This window comes from Mustela nigripes, chromosome 15 (assembly GCF_022355385.1).
Source record: "Mustela nigripes isolate SB6536 chromosome 15, MUSNIG.SB6536, whole genome shotgun sequence".
In the NCBI taxonomy this organism is placed as follows: Eukaryota; Metazoa; Chordata; class Mammalia; order Carnivora; family Mustelidae; genus Mustela; species Mustela nigripes.
In genome coordinates, this window is record NC_081571.1 from 66391506 (window position 1) to 66400779 (window position 9274).

At 36.8% G+C, this 9274-nt stretch overlaps 1 long non-coding RNA gene across 1 annotated transcript in view; it reads left to right on the plus strand.

Annotated features, from left to right (window-relative positions):
• The first annotated feature begins 1607 nt into the window (after positions 1–1607).
• The window catches only part of LOC132002533 (uncharacterized), a 13713-nt gene continuing 6046 nt past the window's right edge, over positions 1608–9274 (plus strand). The window contains exons 1-2 of the long non-coding RNA XR_009399935.1: positions 1608–1800; positions 4626–4663. This is a non-coding gene — a long non-coding RNA (uncharacterized LOC132002533). The remainder of the gene's footprint in view (positions 1801–4625; positions 4664–9274) is intronic.

The following is a 9274-nucleotide window of genomic DNA, read 5'->3' on the forward strand; positions in this document are numbered from 1 at the left end:
GATGAGATAAAATATATAAGTAGGCTAATTTTGAAACACCTACTGAAATATCAAGAGAGAAGCCAGACCCCAACAAATATATAGGAGCAAATATTGATTTGGCTAGAGTACACATCCAACCCAGATTTTTCATACTTTCATTAATATGCAAGTGTGAAAGCAAATAAAAAGAATAGTGAGAGGATCAGGAGTATGTAGGGATCAATAGTTGAAGTTCTTAGAGTAGTTCCAGGCTGATTTTCTGTCACTGATGTTACTGAGACTCAAGTTCAAGGATTCCCACCTTCACTTGCATGAGAACCACTTGGGAAGCCTTTTAAAATACAGGTTTCCAGGCCAACCTCAGATTCCATTGGTCTGATAGGGTAATTTTTTTTTTTTTAAAGATCTCAATGCCGTTTTAAAGTGTAACCAGGGTAAATAATAACAACTTTGACCTATTCCAAGCACATGTAAGTTGATTAATGATTAATTACAGTTAGCAACTCTCCAGTCCCAGGCTATTCCCAGTCTCATTGCATTCAAACTGATTGGGTCATGTGGTCTAGTAATCCAAACCTGGTGGGCACCTGCGTGGATCACTCGGTTAAGTGTCTGCCTTTGGTGCTGGGATCACATCCCACATCAGACTCCCTGCTCTGCCTGCTTCTCCCTCTCTCTCTGTGTTGAATAAATAAATATAATCTTCAAAAAAAAAAAAAACCCTGAAGAAACTGTCATGCTATTAAATGTTGACAAAGTAGTACGGTGATATTTTTGTAAACTGTGTCTCACAGTAGTTTAAGTCAATTACGTAACAAATAAAGGCAGAAGATCACTACTTCATCCCCAAAACTGTGTGCTATATCTATAGAAATGATTTTTCAAAAACTGCTAGTTTCCAAAGATATGAAGCAGACTGCCTGTATAGTTCCAGCATTATGCTATGGAAGGGACTGAAAAACAGAGGTCTTAAATGTTATAGGTTCAACTTCTGGAAAATAGAATACATGTTAAATATAGATAATATGATATCAATATTAAATTTACAGGTGATTTATAAAAGTCACAGAAAAAATTATTAGCTGAATATTGATGAAAGTCTAGGGTTGGGAGTTGGGTACATGAAATACAAAAAGACACAAAACTGACCCTTTGACCAAAAGAAGGAAGAAAGGAAGGGAAAAAAAAAAAAGAGAGAGAGGTAGGGAGGGAAGAAGAGAGAACAAAAAGGAAAATTTTTTTTTCCTTTCAATTTTGGAGAAAATTTAAGCAAGTAAAAACAATGAAACCATTTGAAATTTACTGTTTGCCAACCTTGCTACTTGATTGAAGTGATTACATTGGAAAACTCTTTTTGGAGTTATTTTCTGTAAATAAATAGTTGTGTTTGCAACTATAGAACATTTCTAGTACTCTTTCATTGACATGTAACCTGAAAACAGGAAGTACAACACAGGTAGTAAGACCCTGAACAGCTTTAGTGAGAAAAAAGTTGAGCAGTAAGCACTGTGCTTCTTCGTGTTTCTCTTCCAAAGGGCAGTCTTGATTATAACTCTCTGCAGATTTGGAACTTACTCATCTGAGTAAAGGGAGGAAACTTATCAGCCTCTTCTGGCCACAGCTGAGCAGGTAATAGAATGCACTGGAAGCAGGAAACATGAGCAGACGGAGCCAGAGTTTCCGGCCAGGCCAACAGAGAGGAGAGGAAAGGAGACTAAAGAAAATGGTAACAGAAGCTTTTTCTAACGCCAGGCATGTTAAGAAAGCCTTTGTTATAAAACACAAGCATTGATTTCCTGTTTCCATAACCTGTGATTGGTGAGTTATTTTTACATTTATCTTAATGAGGTTACACCCTGAGATTTCATGAGCCATTTTCCTGCCTATGAAACAAACAAATACTCTTCTCTCCAATTCCACTTCTTTGTTGACCTTGGGGAAACTGAACCAGAGAATGGTGTGGGTTACACATTAACCTACGTGTCTAAGATTGTATGGGGAGAAGGAACCAGGCTTTGTTAAAGCTGCAGAATTACTTGCCTGTAAGACTTGGCTCAGTGTTATTTACAAACTTGTATTTGCACCTTGAAAAGTTCCAGTTCCTAAATTGTGGAGGAAAAGTTCTCGGAAAAAAAAAAAAGTGTAAATAGGTATTTGGCCTTGTACAATGCCTTTCAAATCAATTGTGACCCAAATCTTGTGTGGGTTAATAAAAATTAATGGGACATGATTCATTGTGGGCATCAAATATTCAGATTAATAAAAAGCATAGCCAAGTAGACACAATTATTTTATTCTTTGGCTGTTACCTGCATGCTGCAGTGGACAGAGGAATTTGGAATGTGTCCTTTATAGCTGCTGTGCTGCTTCGGGCCCTGGCTTGGGAATTAAGGATCCATGCCTCTACATAATGATATATGATTAGCACTGTGAAAGTAATTGAACTCTTCATTCTAGACAATCCCTTGCAGTGTCAGCAAGAAGCTGGAACAAACTGTGTCATTTAACAGAGTTATGCTCTAAGTGAGAAAAACCTCTGATCCCTGCACAATTAACTTCCTAATAATTTGAGGTTTTCAAGATTAAATGAGAGAATTAATATAATAGACCATGTTAATGTGCATCAGAGAAATAAAGCAAGGCAAAGGCACTAAAAGGGATGGAAAATTTAAGGAAATTAACAATTGCTCGCAAATGTAATAAGAGACAGGTGTCAGGCTGTTAAACGGATGATTGTTGTAAGTGGAGCAGCTGAGGATGGGAAACGCGCAGCTGTTACGAAGATTAGTTGTGTAGTAACGGAATACTTGTTTTGCTGTGCACTCTACACTAAATTATGTTACTACGAACTCCTAAAGTATCCTGGAGAGTGAAGTAATAATGACATTGACACCTATTTTACATAAGAAAATACTGTAACTCAGGTAATTATCATAACTTTATGCCTTTAAAAATCTCAGCAAACTGGCTTTATTATTTATGAAATTTCTCAATTTTTGTCATTAAATGAATGAAATACCTCCATAACATTTTTAGGCAACAATAATACAATCGCAGTATGTTATACCAACAATTCAAAACGGTCAGATTTTGAAAGTAATTTGTTCTCTTTGATGTTCACTAGTTCCAAACACCCTTTTGTTCCGGCAGTTTAGTTTTATCAAAATGCTATTGTATTCAGTGTAGAGTGATGAGCTCTATTTCAAGTAATTCTGTAAAATTTGATGAGTGTTTCTCCTGAATAAGGACTAGACTATATTTGGTTCAGTCTAGGACTCATGCTGACATTTGGGGAAAAAATGAAAGAAAGGAGAAATTTCTTTGTGATTATTCTCAAATGAATTCGTTTGCTGCAATACCACCTGAAATGTCCTCTGTACAATGTGGAAGAACATAGAGCAGAAAGAAAAAAATGCATCAAAATAGAGGTGACTGTATTGATGGCAGTCTGTGGTGTTCCCTTTTTAAAAAAGGGTAGATTTGAGTCACTCATTCACAACTTCCTGAAAAGAGTGTACATTCCTTAGTGGCAAGAAACTGGGTTTATTCAGTGAGGTTTTGTTCATAACATTTTGTTTTGATAAAGTATAAAATTTCTTCTTCATGCCTCTCTAAGTCAGTACCATCTCTTATGAATTCCATACACTTCGGCAAGTGAGCGCTAGTTCTACCAAGCATGTGAATTGAAAATTAAAATATCAATATATTTAAGCTGATAAATTACTTTAAGAATTGATCTAAAAAAAAAAAAAAAGAATTGATCTCAAAAACACCATTCTTCGGCAGCTTGCAACCTTGGAAACTCTTCTGTGTGTTTTATATGCATTTGATAGCTGGCTAAATAAACTTTACTCACCTTACCAATATTTAATTGACCAGACACAAAACACTAGCCATTAATTGCTTGTTAGTGGTTGAAAAAGTTGGTTTCTACTTGAATAGATTAAAATAAAGCATTCATCCTTTACTATTAAAATGAATTTGATACTGCAGAGTTCAAATGCTTAGAATTTTATTCTTTGGGCTTTTTCTGCCTTGTTTTGTTTTCATATTTTTGGTTTTTGCTGGCGTGAGGTTGCTATGCAGTTAAGCTTCCATGAGTTTTTAGTACCACTGGCCCATTGTATTTGGATCCAAGGTTTGCTAGACGTGAACACTTTCTGGCTGATTCCTTTGCAGTTTCACATTTGAATAAGCAAAGAGACCAGTGTAAAGTGATGATGAATTTTTATATTACTGAACTACTCTCCTTATAAAGAAGGGAAAAGAGAAAGCATTATATTAACTATTCTAAATGGTTTTGATTTAACTTTTTCTAAACATTTCTAAAAGTTCAGTTAAACTTCTCTGTACATCCGAGAGAGCAACTTTCCAAGCGAGCAGTTACGTCACTGGTGGATTCTAGAGCCTTAATGAAATTTCACTTATAAAAAGGTGGATGGAATGCTTTAATGAAAAATTATGTTGTTGCTGCTGTTATGGATGAGGGTCAAAGGTTACCTTCTGGGTGATACCAGCATTTTGAGATGGTAAATCTGGTTGTGGCATATTTAATAGTATGCTATCATCAATTGACTTCTTCATTATTATAATTATAACACAAGCTACTCCAGATCTTTTGTTTTTTTTTTTTTTTTCAGCAGAGTTACTGCCAGTTGAACAAATGAGCTGAAATATCTGAGTAAGTTTATAAATATATAAAAATGTATGCATGGAACCGAAAAGGCTGTTTTATTCAGTTCTAGTATCATGACAAATTTCAGAGCATAAAAACAAACAAACAAACAAACATGCAGTTGGGTCCTAGAAGTCAGAAAATTCAGGCTTTAGATTATATAATACATGAGCAACAAGAAACATCCTGAGGCATTTTGAAATCCCTGTAATTCATTATATGCACTCGTGTCCCTTACTTTATTCAAATGTATTTGTTGTTTGTTTTCCTAAGCTTTCCTCCCTTTCTCTCTCCCTCATACCTATTTCCAAAGATATGCCAATGGCATAAGAGTAGGCTTTGTTCACAAACCAGTTTAAGTGAATTGATCAGATGAACACCCATGGATTCAGAACTGGAGAACAAAATGAAGATAATGTACAAAAACCAAAGGGGAAAAATTGACTAGTGGAAAGGTGAAGGAAACAAGCTTGATGCTTGGGCAGATAATGGATGGACAAGGAGTGGGGTGGTCATCCAGGACCTCTCTGAGTAGATGATATTTATTCTGAGAACTAAAGGTGAGAAAAAGAAAGAGTAGCCATTTTAAAAATGGGAAGATATATATTCCACACAGAGTAAGCATGTCCCATGTTCCTGAGGTGAGAGAAAACTTGGAATGTCTAAGGAATGTCCAAGGAACTGGAAACAGGCTAGAGTAGTAAGTAAGAGAGATTTGGCAGAAGATGAAGTTGGAGAAAGAGGCAGAAGCAAGATAATGCAAAATCTTAGAAACGAAGGTGAAGATCTGATTTTAGGTGCAGTGGGAGAGTTAACACTGATTTCATGTACAGCAGAGATCATTATCTAATTTAACTTTAAGAGGGAAGCAAAACAAATAAAAACACCTCTCTGGTTGCCATATGAAGAACATACTTTTTTCAAAGTATAGTTCACACAAAACATTACATTAGTTTCAGGTGTACAACATCGAGATTGGACAAGTTTGTACGTTATGCTGTGTTCACCACAAATGTGGCTGTCGTCTGTCAACATACACTATTACAATACAATCGGCTGTATTCCCTATGCTGTACCTTTTATCTCTCTTATTCATTCCATAACTAGAAACCTGGGGGGCACCTGGCTGACTCAGTTGGTGGAGTATGCGACTCTTGATCTCAGGGTCATGGTTCAAGCTCCACATTGGGGGTAGAGTTAAGGTTAAAAACAAAAAAACAAAAAAATTTCCTTTCACCCATTTTGCCCACCCCCCCAACCTCCCTCCCCTTTGGCAATCATCAGTTTTTTCTCTGTATTTATGGATCTGTTTCTGTTCTTTGTTTGTTTATTCATTTGTTTTGTTTTCTGGATTCTACATATAAGTGAAATCATATAGTATTTTTCTTTCTTTGTATGCCTTATTTCACAGCATTATACCTTCTAGGTCCATCCATGTTGTTGCAAAGGGTAAGATGTCATCCTTTTTTTTTTTTTTGTGGCTGCGTAACGTTCGTTGTGTGTGTGCGTGTGTGTGTGTGTAAGTATACATATACATACCACATCTTCCTTATCCATTAGTCTGTCAGTAGACAGGTTGCTTCCATATCTCGGCAAATAATGCTGCAGTGAACATAGGAGTGCATTTATCTTTTCAAATTAGTGTACTTTTTTCCTTTGGCTAAATACCCAGTAGTGGAATTACAGATCATATGGTATTTCTATTTCTTTTTAATTTTTTTTAAAGTAATTTTTTTTTTAAGATTTTATTTATTTATCAGAGAGAGAGAGAGGGAGAGAGCAGGCACAGGCAGACAGAATGGCAGGCAGAGGCAGAGGGAGAAGCAGGCTCCCTGCTGAGCAAGGACCCTGATGTGGGACTCGATCCCAGGACGCTGGGATCATGACCTGAGCCGAAGGCAGCTGCCTAACCAACTGAGCCACCCAGGCGTCCCGAATTTTTTTGAGGAACCACCATACTGTTTCCCACAGTGGCTATACCAATTTACATTCCACTAGCAGTGCAAGAGGATTCCTTTTCACCACATCCTTGCCAACACTTGTTATTTCTCACCATGCGAACATTAGATTTTAAGGGAAACCAGAGTGGAAGTGAGAAAGCCAGTTGGAAGGCTATCGAGGCATCTCTAATGTGAGATTATGGCATCCTCAACTGCGGCAATCACAGTGAAACCATGAAAAGTAGAGCTTAGTCCATTGACTAGCATCTGATGAAGAGTTGGATGGCAGAGATGGGAGTGGTCAAAATTAATGAACCACAGCTGACTTTTAGGTTCCAGGCTTGAGAAGCTGGTGAAAGTTCATGTATTTACTTAGATGGGGAACCAAACAAAAAGGGAGGGAAAACCAAGTTTGGGTAGTCCACTTCTACTTATGTTCATGTGGAGATACCTATTAGAGTACCAAATGGACACGTTTGTCCATGTAAATTTGGAGATCAGAGGAGGGTATCTTAGCTGAGATATTAACTTGGAAATCATGAGCACAATAAAGTATTTAAAGGAATGGCAATATATGAAATAATCTGGACAGAAAAGAGACAAAAATACAGAAAAGATCCAAGTACCAACAGCAATCAGAAATGTTATGACTGTTGCTACAAGTTGTTGTGTTTCTTTTTTTTTTTTTTCCATTTCTGTGGTTTTTGTTTTTTGTTTTAATTAATGTTACTTGTTTCAGGGGTACCAGTCTGTGATTCATCAGTCTTAAATAATTCACAGTGCTCACCATAGTACATACCCTCCCCAGTGTCCATCACCCACCACCCATCCCTCCCACTCCCTTCCACTCCAGCAAACCTCAGTGTGTTTCCTGAGATTAAGAGTCTCTTATGGTGTATCTCCCTCTCTGGTTTCATGCCATTTCATTTTTTTCTCTTTTTCCCCCATGATCCTCTGCCTTGTTTCTCAAGTTCCACATATATCAGTGAGATCATATGATAATTATCGTTCTCTAATTGACTTATTTCGCTTAGCATAATACCATCTAGTTCCAACCACATTGTTGGAAAAGGCAAGATCTCATTTTTTGATGGCTGCATAATATTCCATTACACACACACACACACACACACACACACACACACACCACAGAGTGTGTACACACACACACACACACACACACACACACATATAGGCATCTATATATATACACATACACACACACACACACACACACATATATATATACCACAGAGTGTGTACACACACACACATATAGGCATCTATATATATATACATATACATACACACACACACACACACACATATATATATATACCACGGAGTTGTTGTGTTTCTATCCTAGGCAGACCTCCTTAAACCTTTCCAGCTAGGATCAGCTCCATGAAACAGGGCATAGTCATCGTTGGGTTTTTCAGTGGATATAGGAGATTTGTTGCTAACGGACTAGGGGATGTATGTGGCTGGAAAAAATACCAGGTATTAATAATTTGAAGTTCCTATCTTAGTGCTGCCAACATAGTTTTGATTAAGAAACATCAGGCTATCTGACTCTGATTCCAAAGCCTAGTCTGCACCCTGGGCTAGAGGAAATCTTTCCTCTCTGTAAACATTCAATCTTATATAAGCCTTGAGTTTCCTGGCTGCAGTTGGTTAACATTACTAATGGAATTTTGGTCTATTGCATGCTGAGTCACATACTGTATCTTGCCCACTCCCCAGTAGGCAAGGCCTTCCTCTGTCGATCAGCATCAGTCTCAGAAATGGATCCAAATTTAATTCTGACGTAAATGAAAATAACTGATAAATATTACCTTTCCCTGAGGAATTTTTTTTCAACAAAAATTTGGAAAGTTACAGTGACATTGAAAACATTAAAGGTGTGATTAAAGCCTGTAATTGTGGAATTTCAGATTATTGCATTCAGGAGAAATTAACTGGGGTCAAGGGAGAAGAATCTTTATGCTGCTGTTGGTAGCATTAATATAGTCAATGAAACATACTTTGGAAGCAGAGAACTCAGATTTAGCTAAAATGCATATCTTAGATATCCCCTTCATTGATTATAAAGCATGGTACTCTGACTCAACTGAATTCTGTATAGAACTACAAATGAGGTATCAAGCTTTTTCCTAAAAATTGATTACTTTTTTTCTTCGAGAAGTGAAAAGTATGTGTCTCGTAAGGTTAAAAATAAAAATGATGTGCCTCAGGTTTGTTTTGTATTTATGCATTTATTTTTCTTACTCCAATAGAAGATCTGAGATTACTTAAAATTGCCTTCAGCACCCTTCCTCTTAGAAGAAACAGAAGAAACACACACTGGAAAGTACTAGATTTAAAAGTAGAGCAGAGGCCCTATTATTTGAAACACAGTTCAAGGCAACACAGACAATAAAGCCATTGGCTGGGGTAAAATTTAACTGACCCTTTCAACGTTGAAAGAGGTCTTCAATCAAAATGTTTCTTTCTCAGTAAAGGAAGAGCTATGCATTGAACTGATTGAACAGTAAAACCTACTGAAATAGCTCTCACTGGGGGAAAATAGGCTAAAACAAAAACAACAACAATAAAAACCCACTATAATTGTGGTAAGTAGGCTTGTTGAGCTGTATCTCTCTACTTCAAAGGATACAAAAGGAGAGTTTTTTTTTTT